The sequence below is a fragment of the Magnolia sinica genome, chromosome 2 (assembly GCF_029962835.1).
Source record: "Magnolia sinica isolate HGM2019 chromosome 2, MsV1, whole genome shotgun sequence".
Classification (NCBI taxonomy): Eukaryota; Viridiplantae; Streptophyta; class Magnoliopsida; order Magnoliales; family Magnoliaceae; genus Magnolia; species Magnolia sinica.
The window spans coordinates 28036279-28052238 of NC_080574.1; the positions used below are offsets into that span (position 1 = coordinate 28036279).

At 39.8% G+C, this 15960-nt stretch overlaps 1 long non-coding RNA gene across 5 annotated transcripts; it reads right to left on the minus strand.

The window, feature by feature from the left end:
* Positions 1-98: 98 nt before the first annotated feature.
* Positions 99-11315, minus strand: LOC131236815 (uncharacterized). Of its 5 annotated transcripts, XR_009166887.1 has the most exons (6): positions 11069-11315; positions 10888-10940; positions 8505-8605; positions 4405-4505; positions 4165-4311; positions 1652-3298 (listed from the first exon to the last, which is right to left on the minus strand). It is a non-coding gene; the product is annotated as an uncharacterized LOC131236815 (long non-coding RNA). The 5 variants fall into 5 exon arrangements; XR_009166886.1 differs by lacking the exons at positions 8505-8605; positions 10888-10940 and adding an exon at positions 99-970 and having other exon boundaries at positions 3163-3298; XR_009166885.1 differs by lacking the exons at positions 8505-8605; positions 10888-10940 and adding an exon at positions 1152-1432 and having other exon boundaries at positions 3163-3298.
* Positions 11316-15960: the final 4645 nt, after the last annotated feature.

A 15960-nucleotide genomic window follows, 5' to 3' on the forward strand; every position in this document is an offset into this window, starting at 1 on the left:
TCTCCTCCACCTTCATTCTCAATCATCACTTCATCAACATTAAATAATAATAATAATAATAATAATAATAATAATAATAAAGGCAGAAAGAAAAAACAGATATTGAATGTATATTCTCTCATTAACTTCACACATTTCATTTATACACAATAAAATAGAAAAATAAAGATGGCAAAGAATCAGTCTACATGGAAGTTCACGATTCTCTTCTAGTAAAATGGTATTGGTAAAAAAAACACCAGAGAAGAATGAGAAACAATGAAAAGAATATAGATTTACAGACTCTTGTCTAACAAGAAGATGCATTGCAAGGAGGTAGTAACCAATCCACTAAAATGTTGGAGAGCTGAGACATGTAGAAGTCTAGGTAACACCCAAGCCACAAATCACAATTAGATTTGAGTCAGGGATGGTCCACCATGCTGATCGAAGAACAGGCCACCAAATTGAAAATAAGGCTTGGATCAGGTCCATCCAAGTGAGAAATATGCAGATCAGACCTATCCAATTGTTTGGATAGAAGATCTGGACCATCCAACCATCTAAATTAACAATTTGGACCACATCAATGGTCAAGATTGATGTGATGGACAATATGGAATGCATCAAAGGCCTTAATCATTATGTTAACCAGATCAATGGTCATTTGGACTGTGGGACCCATGATCTAATTGTCTCGCCTTGATTGAGGACTAGTTGAATTGTGACATGGGTCATAGCAAGCTGTTATGGACTCGTGCAACTCATACAATCAATCCAATCATTCAATAGTACATCAAGGACCACACCAAATCAGATCATAAGCCAAACATGAGTTTGAAGCATCAGAGTGTCCCCGACATCAGATCATCTTCCAGATATCAAAACAGTCTGCAACACCAAATCAACCTTCCATCCACCCTTCATTGCACCTAGGATCAATCCAATGGTTCAAAAGTGTACCAAGGCTGTCCTTGCAGCAAGTGCACACCTGAGAAATGAAGCCGGGCAGGAAAAAAGAAATCAGGGCTCTGTTGCGACAGCCCATTGTTGCATGAGATTGGAGCAATAGACGCTGCACCAGCCCATTGTCGCATGAGATTGGAGCGATATACAACCATAGCCATTCACAAAACATGGGAAGTTGCAATCTAAGCTTCTGCCACTATATCAAAATCAACAGAAAATTATTGAAGATTTGACAAAACACCTGAACTCTTCTGTATTGGAGATCAAAACCATGGGACAGCTAAAGAACACAATGTGCCACAAGTTTTCATTTTCATTTTCAACTGGGACTCAAGTCATAGAAGCTTAGGCAGAAACCTCTCGATCAGTTAGTTGATCAAAGCTAGCAGTTATTGCTTGAACAACAAAGGGCCCACCATAAAAGGAGTAGCTGATCCTTTGTATATCCTCGTCATTCTTGTAAAAAGAGTCTGGAGAACAAAACCTGAAAACATTTGAACACATTTTCTAGTGTCACCTATGCGAATTATCAGCTCCAAATCTTCAACACTCAACGGCTTGATTGTCACACGACAATGGCGCCAAGCGTGCGATGTGCTTTAGTCAACAAAAATTTGAGTTGTTGCAACAAGCAAAGGAAGTTTAAGGCTTCTCTGGAGGTTCAAACAGCCAAAAATCAAGTCTCAAATTTATTTTAAAAAAAAAAAAAAAACCATTGTGTTTCGCAGACAAAATGTTGTCTTGCAAGCCTTATTGAGCTGCTTTCGGTCTGCCACACTTCGCTCTCTTTTTTAACAGTCACACTTGGCACGTTGCATGGTAAAATGTTGTCATGTTGCCTTCGTCATGCAGCTCTTGGCCTTCTGCACTTGGACAACCACACAAGAATAGCTCCATCACACCATGTCCTAATGCAAGACACCCTACCTGCCACACAGCACTTGTCGCATGACAGATAGATGTCCCCCGTATTCCTGTCACACAACTTGGGGCATGTCATGCAGCCAAGCTTCTGTCACCCAAACATACTCACGAGACAGGACATTTAGAGGGTTTCTATTACCACTTCGGAGGGCTCTAAAGCCCAATTTGGGAAGTCCCAAGGCAAGTGCACCCTTACGAAGACTTCAATGTGGTATCTATTGGCTCTGACACTTCAGAATCAATTCATACCTATTGTGCACATGGCAGAAGAGGTCGAAGGTCAATGAACAACCCACCGAAGAAGAAAATAATGTGTTATACATGGCCAAGTTCAAGCTAAGTGGTCGAACCACCTGCATCTAGTCTCCAAGTGATGCACAACTTTACCTGCAAACGTTAGATGCCAACAACACAAAACCACAAAAGGAAAAGATCCAAAGCAAAAAAGAAAAAAACAAAAGTCATACCAATCCAAACACAAAAGACAAGCGGCACAGAGATTTACATGGTTCGGCAATATGGCTATTCCATGGGGCAACAACACGGAGTTTTTTCCTTCACTAAAAACAAGAGCCTTGTAATTTAGTTTCTCTCATTCTTTAGTGAAGGTTAAAGCTTTGTGTTACTGCCCCCATGGAGTAAGCATATTGCCGAACCACGTAAATCTCTGTGCCTCTTGTCTCTTGTGTTTGGATTGGATTGGTTTGGTATATTGTGGTTTTATGTTGCTGGCATCAAATGTTTGTAGGTAAAGTTGCACAATAATTGGTATCTGAGGTCAATTTGTGGCCTTTTGGTTTATACTCTATTTTAGTAATTTGTTAGCTATTTAAGGTGTGCAATTGTCACAAAGACGTCGAATGTAAAGTTTGAGGTGGAGAAGTTCAATGGGAAGAATAATTTTAACCTATGGCAAATTAAAGCACGCGATCTCTTGGTTCAGCAAGGTTTGTACAAAGTATTGAAGGGAAGATCTAAGAATATGACATTAACTGATTACGAGTGGGAAGAGTTGAACTTGAGGGCTGTTAGCACAATCTGTTTGTGTCTTGCGGATAAAGCGTTTTATAACAACATTATAAATGAAAACTCTGCAGAAAACCTTTAGGAAAAGCTAAAAGGTCTCTACATGACAAAGTCCCTAACCAACAAGCTATATCTAAAGCAACAGTTATATAACTTGGAAATGAAAGAAAGTATGTTTGTCCATGACCACTTAAATCAATTTAATAAGACTTCTTGTCAACTATTAAGCATTGATGTTAAAGTTTGTAAAGAAGAGCTTGTCACCTTGTTACTACTTTGATTGATGGGAAGGAGACCATAACGGTAGATGATGTAACATCTTCTCTTCTATCAAAAGAGCTTGTTAAAAAGTCTAGTAACGAGGAAGGATAAGCTGAAGGTTCAGTGGCGAGAGGCAAATCTGCAGAAAAATGACAAGAAAATCAAGGCACTAGGTCTATATCAAAATCTAGATCTTGAAAGAAAAACGTTAGTTGTTATTATTGCAAGATGATTGGGCACATTAAGAATGAATGTTATAAACTCAGAGAAAAAGAAGGAAAAATCTTCAGATGCAGCAAGTGTCACAGATTTTTGATTATCTACCCGTTGTGTTTTTCAGACTAGGCACCATCCACAATGGAGTCCACAATTTTGCTTATTCGAATAGATGTCCACGTGTGTCGTGGACGACTGTAAGCTAGTCTTTTCACAGAGTCCACCAAACAGGTAATCATTATTCAAAAGGTATCCTTGACTTGGAACAAAAAGTAACTCAAGGGCATCTTTAGTTAGTATCTAAGGAGTTCTAGAAGAATTACATTAAGGTTTCTGGAAACACTTAACTCTGTGGATTGATTTCCACATAAAACTAACCATGCTCGTTTCTATTCCTATTAGAAAACAAGCCCCGTCCAATTTTAAAACACCAATTACTTAAGGACTTTTGATGTATTTTCTCCTTAGTCCTCAACCGTCCATTTCCAAGCATCCGAATGAAAGGTTACAATCATCAGATTTAGGAGTTTTATGGGAAATCCCCGCCAGTAAATTCAATGCAGGCCCACCAAATCAATGGTTTGAGTTGTGATCCTACACCCCACATGTACGGACTCCAATGACCCATTACTTGTATGTTTAATGCTATCCATGACCTTATAATTCCTCTTCAAACACAACCTAATTTCCTCAATGAAAAGAAGGAAAATATGTACTAAGCATGACCTTATAATTCCTCTCCAAACACAACCTAATTTCCTCAACGAAAAGAAGGAAAATATGTCTTACCTAGAGTATTGCATGTGGCTCACAAAGCATTTGTTCGACAAAAGCAGCAGGCTATCAAGGATCTCAAAAGCCCCACCGCCCCTCCAGAAGTTCAGAACCCAATTTCCAAATATTATGGATTTAGACCCCCTCACTTCTTAGATTCTTCTGCATGACAAAACCAATAAAAATGAAAAGGGCAATTAATGCAAATAGAATCAATGAGATTCAAATTAATTGCAGAAAGCAAACCCCACATACCAGACTTGAAGCAGGAAGATGATAAACAAAAAGATCAATATGTGGAATGGCTCCACGCAATGGCAACTTCATTGGCACCGACAGTTTATAGGGCATCACACCTGTAGAGGAAAAGTCCCATAGCAGGAAATTCAAAGAAAATAATATTTATTTTATAAAATCATAGAATCTGGTTCATATGCATGACATATTAATCTATTTATAGACTCAAGTGAATATGTTTCCCAGTGAAACTCAAAACTATTTCTAATCGGCAAGCACACTCTCTCTCAGGTCTTAGCAGATCAAGAGAAAATTGTAGTGAGCTGATAAGCAGTTTAATCGTGTGAGTTTGTAGCAGTTAGTTTTTCTATTAGTGTATTTTGTAATATGCTTATCAGATGTAAAGTATGTTTTAAGTTCAGACCTCGTGTTAGCAAGTTATCCCCTTATAATATTTCCCTTTTTCTTTTAATTACAGATATTATTTTTGTTACTCCTTTAGCTCGTTCAGTTTATTTACGCCCACATCAACTCCCATCTTTACAATGTCTCTGCCATCCATTATAGCAGCAGTAGGATTTAGTTTTTGTTTTCTTGTTTTACTTTTAGCACACTTATGTCTTTGTTTTACCAAAAAAAGCATAATTTATTCATTTTGTTTGTCAATGCTACAGTAACTTGCTACAGTGATCATGCTACAGTAACTCTGCTACAGTACATGTCTGCAGTAATGCAGCTACAGTAACATTATCTCTTCTTTACCTCTTGCTTAGGGTTTAGGGTTTAGGGTGAAAACATGGGCAAAATACCCTAAACCTTAAACCCTAATAAACTCTAAAAAACGTGTACTGTAGCAAAGTTACTGTAGCACGAACACTGTATCATAGTTACTATAGCAAAGTTACTATAGCATTGACAAATAAAATGAATAAATTATGCTTTTTTGGTAAAACAAAGACATAAGTATGCTAAAAGTAAAACAAGAAAATAAAAACTAAATTCTACTACTGCTATGATGGATGGCGGAGACATTGTAAAGATGGGAGTTAATGTGGGCGTAAATAAACTGAACGAGGAAAAGGAGTAACAAAAACAATATTTGTAATTAAAAGAAAACAGGAAATATTATAAGGAGATAACTTGCTAACACGAAGTCTAAACTTAAAACATACTATACCTCTGATAAGCATATTACAAGATACACTAATAGAAAAACTAACTGCTACAAACTACTTAAGACTACTTATCAGCTCACTAAAATTTTCTCTTGATCTGCTAAGACCTAAGACTTATCAAATACAATGCAAGAGTCATCCATTTATAGACTTAGATTTCTCGCTGTAGCGGATGCGACGGAGTTCTTCAACTTGTAAAATTTTATCATCTCGGGAATCTTGAATCCTTATTGCTTCTTTTGCAGGAGTACAGAGGACGCATGTATGATGGTTGGGATGGTTGCAGATGAGGGCCGGGAGAGGTGAGTGACACATAGTGTCTTTGATTGCAGAGTTGAGGGACACGTAGTAGGGCAGGTGTCACTAGTACTGTGGGGTCTGCCTGAAGGAGCTTGTAGAAGTGCCCAGATAGCAAATGTGCAATGAAGATGGTTGTAGGGAAAGTAATTGATGGCGACTTGTAATAGTGAATGATAGTGAGTGATAGCAATGGCTTTTGACGACGACTCTTTCTTTTCGAGAGGTGCTTCACTCATGCTGTGACTAGTCGCTTTCTAAGGAGTCACTTTCAGAACCAGAAGATGGGGCCATGAGGATCTCCATGTTGCGCTCAACATATGTGAGAAAGTGATCGAGGCAGAGATCACTGTTGGCAATGGTAATCGGATTCAACCAGATGGAGCTGGGAATATCGGCAACTTGAACATTGTTTAGTTCACACATTTGTCGCTTGAACAGATGGATGTGCCATCATAATCTTGCCAATGGTTTGCCAAATTGAAATTTTTGTATCCACGGATGACGACACGATCAGCAACAAAAGGGATGTAGCAACTTTCACCATTTTCCATTGGAACAAGATCCCTGGGATTCCGAAAACTTGTCTCAACAAATTCACCATGGTGGTGAGAGAGCTGTGAGTGCCAAACTTCAAGTGGATGGAATCTCTCAAGAAAAGTGATAAGATTCTTGTTGGCCTGACTCAACTGGACATTATTGGTAGCACGTTCCCACTGGATGCGACTAAAGTATGCATGGAGCTTTGCCAGTTCGAAAATGAACACAACTGTCCAGTTTTCAATGAGATACTAGAGGAAGAAAAATGCTTCGTTGGGGCAGTAATATAGATCTCGGAAGGATATGGGAGTCAGGAAGGGGTAATGAGGATGTGGTATATGACGGAAAACAGGAGCATTTCTGAATAGGTGGATTTCGAGGAAGGTTTTGAGATTATGGGATGGCCTGTTGGCAATGAACATGGTGCGGATAATGGATTTGATTTCTGGAGGGAAATCTGCAATTCTTTCAAGGGGAAAGATATTGGGTAGAGAGAGTACATGGATGGCTGGTTGGGAAATGGCTTTTGGAGGGACTTGAGGAGGAAGGCGAGACAGGAAGTCTGCAAGAATGTTATCCTTTCCTTTGATCTTTTTCACTGTGAAACTCTACTGGGAAAACCAATTGTGCCATCGTAATAACTGTGGCTAAGGAAGTTGTTTTTTGTTTGAACTCAAGCATGCGCGGGAATGCTGACATATCCATCTCCACCAAGAAATGGTGACCAAGCAGATGGAACTGAAACTTGGAAATGTCGTATTTAACTACCAAAATTTCTTTGTAGGAAGAGTGGTAGTGTTGTTCGGAGGACTTGAATTGACCACAGCGATACCCGCAAATCTGTCTAATGTCATTGATGTCTTGAAGGAGAACAGCACCCCATTGAAAGTCACTGGCATCAGTCTGGATGATACGAACTGCATACGCCCTTGGGATTTGTAGTCTAGGAAGATCAGGGATAATCTTCTTGAGAGCTCTAACTGCAATTGTATGGGAATCATTCCATGGAGGAGCTTCTTTCTTTAGCAACGAGGTGGGGACGTTCCGATACGTGCTCACATGGGGAATGAAGTCAGACACATAGTTCACAATGCCGATGAATTGTTGGATCTGTTTCGTCGTCGTCAAAACATTTGAAAACTAGAGAAGATGTTCGACAATGTGAGGCTGAGGAGAGTAACGGCCATCTTTGATTTCCATGCCAAGAAAATCAATATTGGACTGGGCCAACTGCACTTTTCGTTCAGATAGCATGATGTCATTTTCCATGAAATTGCATGAAATTGCTAAAGAAGATCACTGTGAGTCTTCTCATCTGGAGAGTATAGCAAGAGATCATCAATGTACACCAAGCAATGGTGTAAAATGGGTTTAAAGATCCGAACCATCGCTTTTTGGAAAAGAGATAGAGTGGTTTTCAAACCAAAGGGCATAACTGTCCATTGATAATGTGCATTTGGGACAGTAAATGCTATTTTGTGTCTATCATCTAGGTTGATACCCAACTGCCAAAATCCTGCCTTAAGATCAAACTTAGAAAATAGATTTGCATCTACCAAGTGTTGAAATAATGAGGCACGATATGACAAAGGAAACTTGTCATCTTGAAGATATCTGTTTAATGGTTTATAGTTGATAACAAGGCGAAGTTTACCAAGCACTTGTTCTTTTTTACAGACAAAAGTGACAACATCATTAGTAATCACCTAGGAGGCTTCAACCTGCCATTCGTAGTTGGTAATCTAACTAGACGGGAGGATCTCCTTCAACTGCTCCTGTGTAAGTTGTCGAGGGACTGTCTGTTTGTTTGTTTGTCTGTCTGTCTGTCTATCATCCATCCATCCATCCATCCATCCATCTATCTATCACCCCATAAATGCAAAAATTCTAATCGGAATGCCCTCTCTAATGAGCTTCATGATGTCTATGCTTCTTATGCCTCTACTAAAGAAATATGGGTTGCATTAGACAAGAAATACGTATTAGAAGATACAGGGGCTAAGAAACATATCATCTCAAAATTCCATCACCATGTTATGACGTATGATAAAACTGTCACTGACCATATATCTTTGAAAAAAAAAAAAAAAAAAAACTGTCACTAACCATATTTATGAGTATCAAAATCTGATACATGAACTCATATTTGAAAGAAAGGAAATGGACAAGGTTTTCCTTATAGCTCTCATAGAAAAATTACCACCCTCCTACAAAGAACATAAGAACAAGGTAAAACGTAAGAAAATGGATATGCCCATGGAGAGTATCATTGTACACATTAGAATTGAGGAGGCTAATAAATCAGAAACTAAAACGATAACGCGAATGGCATAACCTCAAAAGCAAACTTGGTAGAATCTAATCATGTAAACAATAACAAGAAGGAGAATTGTTTTCAGTAGAAAATCAAGGCATCATGTTATAGAATGCAGGCTCAAGAAGAAAATAGAATAACAATTTAAGAAAAAGTGGAATTGTTTTCACTGTGGAAAATCGGGGACTCGTGTTGCTGAATGCAGGCGTAAGAAGAAGAAAACAAAGGCCTCGTGTTAATCTCGCTGAAACTGAAGTCGAATTAGACATGATATTGTTGTTTTGGAAGTCTATCTCATGAACAACATGGAATGGGTGCTAAACACCAGGCAACCCAACATGTCTGTAAAGATTGAAGCATGTTTACCTCCTACCGAGCAACAGAGTATAAAGAACAAGTCTTCATAAGAAATGCTCCAACCTCACCAGTTGTTGGGAAAGGGAAAGTGCTTTTAAAGCTCACATTTAAAAACTCTTGCCTTAAATGATGTCATGCATGTGCCTAATATGGGAAGGAACGTGGTCTTCGGCTCTCTCCTTAATGAAGTTGGTATTAAACTTGTGTTTGATTCAGATTAGAGCTGGGCATCGAGTCAAGTCAGACCAAGTTAGGGCTGACCCGACCCAACTCGATTTTGAAATAGACCTTATCCGAACTCGACCCAACTTGAAACCGAGTCCAACATGCTTGACTTGATCCGAGTCCGAGTATGGCCTGGACTAACTTAGATCGATTCCAACCCGATCACACCGAGCCAAGTCAGGTTGAGTCAACACCGAGCCAAGTTGACCTTTTTTTAGGGTTTAAGGTTTAGGATTTGGGTTTAAGGTTTAGGGATTAGAAATGGCTCAACCAGAGCCAACTCGGACGCATTCGAGCCAACTTGGACACACCACAGCCAACCCGAACGCACCCGAGCTAACCCAGACCAAATACAAGCACCCGACCCATTCCAATTTGTCCATTTGACCCTATCCGACCCCAATTTCACAAAACTCCCAAATTAGAATATCCCAGCATGATGTATTCCACAAGAATATATGAAAATCATGAAATAGAAGTCTTCTCAAACACAAAATTACATTGATTAGTTGATTTAAAGAGTTCGGTGGCTGTCGAGAGTCAGCGACGAGCGGGTGGGCCAAGTGGGTGCGGATGAGTTGCTCAGTCGAGACGAGCGGTTGAGTTGTCAAGCTGGTGGATGTCGGGTCAAGACCGTTGGGTACGGGAGATGAGGGAGTAGAGGAGAGAGAGAGAGAGAGAGAGAGAGAGAGAGAGAGAGAGGAGGGTGGCCTGGTGGTGGTGGGTGGTTGTCGGACTCAAGAAAGGAGGGAAGGAGAGAGGTCGGGTCAAGTGCGTCGGATAAGTTAGATTAGATTTAGATTTTTTATTATTACACACACACACACACACACACACACACACACACACACACACACACACACACACTCTACTTGAACCCAAGTTGAGTCAAGTTTCGGATCAAGTCGAGTCAGTACCACGTCGAATTTCAGGTCGAGTCGAGTCAAGTTACTGGGGGACCCGGACTCGACTCGGTTTGAGTTCAGATTGGGCGAAGTCTACTCGGTTTGGGTTGACTCACCCACTCAGTTAGGGTCGAGTCTGGTCTGAACAAGTCAGACGAGTCGAGTCTCCCGAGTCAACTCGTCCCATGCCCAGCTCTAATTCAGACAAACTTGTTCTCACCAAAAATGGGACTATTGTAAGGAAGGATTATCGTAGCAATGGGTTATTTTACAATGAAACAAATAAGAAGTCTTTCTTTCTCTTTCTCAATTTTCTAGTTTCCAACTCATACTCTGGACTGTTTTTCAAAACTCGAAAACCAACAAAAGTGAGCCATTGAAAATTTTCTTTTAAATGGTCTACATTCAGCAACGCATATCAATGGCCAGGATCATCAGCTTCGGCATAGTTACTTAATGTGGCCATCTAGGGTAGTTCCATGAACAAGGACAGCCCGATCATCAGGACACCTCTATGAGACGCAAAACGAACTCAGATATGAACTGCTGGAACCTCGCCTTTAACCAGAAATCGATGGCAATCTTCCACAAGGAATGGAAACCCTAGAACTGCGTTTAGCTGAACAATAATTGCAAATTTCAGTCTAGTCCAACTTGAAAGTAGCGTAATGGCAATTCGGAGCCTTACCCTCAAGTTGAATTAATGATCGCAATTGAATCTATACTGCATCCAAACGCACCCTAGAAAATCGGAAAAGGAAAAAAAAAAAAAAAACGAAATTTCTGGTAAAAGAACCGAATTCAATAAGAGAAATGAAACTCCAACCTCATCTACAGAAAATTGTTATCCAAAAGAATCGAGATTTTACCTCCGGAAAATCTCGATTCTCAAAATCCCTCGAGAAAAGAAGAACAGCAATGAATGCGGACGACGACGACGAGACGCGTAATTCAAACCCTTGGGAAATCCGATTCGCTAGAAAACAAGAGAATTTTCGTGGCTTTCGTAGTTTCTCCCATGGAGCCCTTCTTTTGCATCTTTTCTATGAAAACGAGGCGCGTGCGCCTACGGAGCTCAAGTGCCGAACCACCAAGTCGCTCTTATTCTCTACCCCAACGAATTATACACCGGAATTATTTGATACTCCGGCAGCTTATGACACTTGATACGCATGTACCCAGAAAATGTACACGTGGCATACATAGACTCAAATTAGACGGTCTGATCCACTGTCTCTACGTCACAGTCCCAATATCAGATTGCGTGAACAATTCTAGCTAACCTCTGATTTTTTACCACTTGTTTGTAAAACAGGACCATTCGATATTTTTATCTATTTCTCATATCAATCATCTATAATTAACTCAGGAATTGATCGGTTAGGATTATTTTTTAACGGATACATATAATGAAATGTCAAGGTGGAATTCAACCAATCAACGACGAGATTACAGAACCATATAGGCGACTTAGTACAACTCAAGTGTACTTGCAAAGATGCAGGCCATGTATATCTTAAGGGATTTTGTCCAAATTGGCATTTGTGGCATGGCCAAATGCATCAAATGGACTCCTTTTACAAAATGTTCTTTCTTTGGCCCTCTAACTACGTTTTGGAAAAATAGATGACCCTGCTTTGGACTCTAATGCCATGAGAACATTCTTTCCTTTTTCCTTCGCTGTTTCACGGTACTCTTCTATGGGGACCCACCATCATCCCTTCTAACTACATTTTTGGTCGTACATTTATTGCTGTTAATTTCTCTATAGGCATTGTCAACAACTTCTACAATTCTAAAAATGAATATTGTTTTTGCTCGGATAACATATTTCTTAAAGATAAAAGCTACTGTTATATGGAAAATATTTTGAATAAATTATTTTTTATTACAAAATAGCACTTTTTTAGATATAAAAGCCACTTTTTGTTGTGGATGGAGAGAGATGGTAAAAATTGTTATCGTTGAAAGAAATGATTGTCAAAAGGGATTTCAGGTGAAAATGAATAGTTATTGTTATGTGAAAGATAATGAAGTAAATAGAATTTGAATTTTATAATATTTTGCCTTAATTGAATAATTATGTCAACCTTAACCATTTATGCGTGTCAATCAGAGTCAAGGTTGCCATGTGTCAAGGGTAAAGGTTATCATGTGCTAAAGGTTTCGGTTATCATTTACTAAAGGTTAAAGTTATCATGTGCTAACAGTTTAGGTCATGGTTATAATGTGTTAAAGGTCGAGGTTGTTATGTGTTAAGAGCATAGATTATTATTGCAATATGTTAAGGGTCTGAGTTGTGGTTGTTGTGTTAAGAATTGAGTTATTATATAATAAGAGTTGTAGGGCCCACCATGGAATATGTGTCGAATCCACTTCGTTCATTAGATTCAAAATTTAATTTAATAACATGGGTTAAAGAATGAGTTACATCCATAGATAAGGTGGAATCCATTATAAAAAAAAAAAAAAAAGTTAAAAATGAATAACCACTATTATTGGTTGTTGTGGGTCATCATGATATACATAATTTATCTATGTTGTCTATCTATCTTGACAAAATAATTTAGAGCATGAGCCCCAAAAGAAGGTAGACTAAAGGCTCAAGTAGACACATTATAGAAAACAATAGGAATCAAGCTCCTACTGTTAAAAACTTCGAAGGGCCCATCGTCCTTTAGACCTCTATGAAAAGAAAAAATAAATATCAACTTGACACGAAAACTTTGTGGCCCCAAGAAAGTTTAAATCTCATTACTTTTTTGTAGTGAGGTACATTTAAGCTAGTGATATGCTTCCTTTTGGGGCTCATGCATTAAAAAGATATTTTAAAATAGATAGACAACGTGAATAAAATACATACATCACGATATGCCTCCAAGACCATCCATCTCTAGCTAAGTCATGCTCCCCAATCCGTGTCACATCCCATCACATGGACAACTTTCTAACCAAAGCCTTTTATAGAAAGTTTCTGCCATCAAAAGCTATATTGGGTCCACCATGATGTTGGTAGAATATCCACTTTGTCCATCTATTTTGGAAGTTCATATTAAGACATGAGACTAAAAATTAAACGTAAATAACTCCAGCGAGCCACATGATTGGAAGCAGTGGAAAAGGGTTGCCTACTATTCAAACTTTTATAAGCTCTACTGTGATGTTTATATGCAATCTAAACCATTCATAAAAGTGGTCCAAATGTTTATAAGATCCTTACCACTAAGATAAGCCAAAGGAATAAAAATATTAGTATGATCTAAAACTTTTATAGCCCCACAAATATTTCAACCTTTGGTGTACGATTTCTACTGTGTTTCTATTGTTTGATTCACTTTAGCTTTAGATTTACATCAATTTTGAGCTCATGTTGGAAAATGATTTGACAAAACATACGAATGGTATATATTTCTCACAAACATTATAGTGGGCCCCACAATATTTACCCTGTACACTTGCGTAATATGCAATCCGAATCCATCCTGCATCATGTCCTGACAGACATTGGGCTCAATGCACTGGGGCATTTTCATTCCTTAAAATTACCAATTATTGTCATCGAGTTAAAAAAGTTAAAGACTTTGTACCAGAGGCCATTCGCTGCGCTGGACTATTTTGGCCAAAATCCCATGTCATAATGTTCGTCCTTTTATGCAGGCTCCAGGTCCGTTTGGTGCCGTCTATAGAGTCCACACCCCAAGTCATACGCGAGATTTCAGTTCCTACAACTGTGCCCATTGTTTTAGGTAAATCCACACCATTAGTCTGTTGCAACCCGCTGTGGATGGACCATTGCTCCCGAAAATCTCTTTCATAACAAAATATTAGGGGTTGCTTAGATGAGGAATACATCTACGGTCCACATTTGACTGAAATAAAAAGCCCCAATATTGATGGCTAGGATTTTCGAATAGACGAGATTTATTTATTTTTTTGCCTGGTTCATCCACCGTCGGACGCTGCAGCATAGGTCCCACCCACATAATTGAAATCCCCCCATGTTGTGCCAGGAGGCCACTGGTGTATCATTTAACCCCTCTTTTTAGGATTCATCCATATGGGGATTTCTGGATCCTCCTTCCAAGTGGGCCCACATATAACCTATTTGGATCATAAAAGTGCAGCTATGGTTCATTTAATCCAAGTTGCTTGTATGATGAGCCGTGCCCCAAAAATCTTTTATTTGGAAGAACCACAACCCTTCATTGGCATCTACATATCTAATTGTAATCCCACTAAGCACTGTACAGTGGTCTACCAAAAAGGGTGAATCAGATTTTTGCATCAACAATTTGACATCGTCGGTGGGAACGACAGTAAAAACCATTCCTCTTGCCTACAATGCTCCAACAATAGCAAAGAGGAGAAAAAAAGCCCAAACCACCACTGTTGTGCCCAACCCTATGCCCCCAGATCAGTTTATAGACCATCAAAATTTATCTTCCCAACTACAGGCTGATTTTGCGCCCGTAGGCCCATTGCAGCGGTCTCAAAATTGGAGAGGTCGGCTTATCTCTCTGAAACAACAAGTGGAGACACTAGCCAGCAACATCAATCTGATGAAGAAAATGCTAGAATGACAAGTCCCTTCTCCCGAATAGCGGGCTGAGGAAGTTGTCGCTCGGGCAACTACAAAAGTTTCTACACGAACTCAAGCACCTACCGGATCCCGACAAAACCAACAGGTCGGCAAAGCACCAATACTAGCGCCTTCTCAAGTTTCGAGTACTGCCGCGCTGACTGCCTCCAATTTACATCATAAATCGGAGATGAAGAGGAGTGGCAAAGCTCCTAAAACCGTGGTCGAGGATAACCTTGCCAAAGCAGTAGCTGAAAATAATGATCCTTGAGAGGCTGAGTTCAATGAGTTGCGAGGTCATATCGACAATATACGAAAAACTTATCGTGCGCATGCTCCGACCTCAATAGAAGTCATGTTGGAGGAAACCGAGCCGCCATTCACCGTCAACATCATGCATGCTTAGCTTTCACACAGTTTTCGGATGCCACTGATCACCCTGCATTCCAAGGCCATTGACTCGACCAAGCATTTGTAATCTTTCAGGGTGTAGATGGAACTTTAGGGTGCATCGTCTGCAGTAATATGCCAAGCATTCTCCTTAACTTTGAGTGGGGCAGCTGAGACGTAGTTCCAACAACTCAAACCATTTGAACTGCAGTTCACCAGATACATGGCTTCGATGTCCAACACAATTGTGAGGTTGGCACGTGGGTCTATACATGGAGGTGCCACGTTGGCCAACTGCACGCTTTTTTATAATCTTCATACGTGCCAATTTGGAAGAAGATTACAGGATCTGGGTTGTTAATCAGTCGGGCTCGTCCGTGCAGACTCCCTGAGCCAAAATCATGGTGGCTTGTAAGCTGTAGGTTAGAGCCACACGTGTGGACTGAATGTGGACCATTGTTCAACTTCTTATAACCGTCCAGTTCTTGAGGACAAATTCGGCCCACCTGATCAGAAGACCGGCCTATTGGGCGAAGGCATTACACTACTGGACGGCCTAAGGAGGGGTTTGGATCTCTAGAACCACGTTGGGACATACAAGTGGGGCGAAGTTAAAAAAAAGGTGCAGATGGGTGTGAATCTTTTGGCCACGTGGACCAACATGGGTGACGTGTCCAGGATTAAGCCCTTCATCAAGTAGGGCACATTGTTAAGCAAGCCCTGACCCAAAGTCACAGTCGTCCACTCATCATGCATAAGACAGTTAAATGGGAAATAGAGCAATGTCGGCGT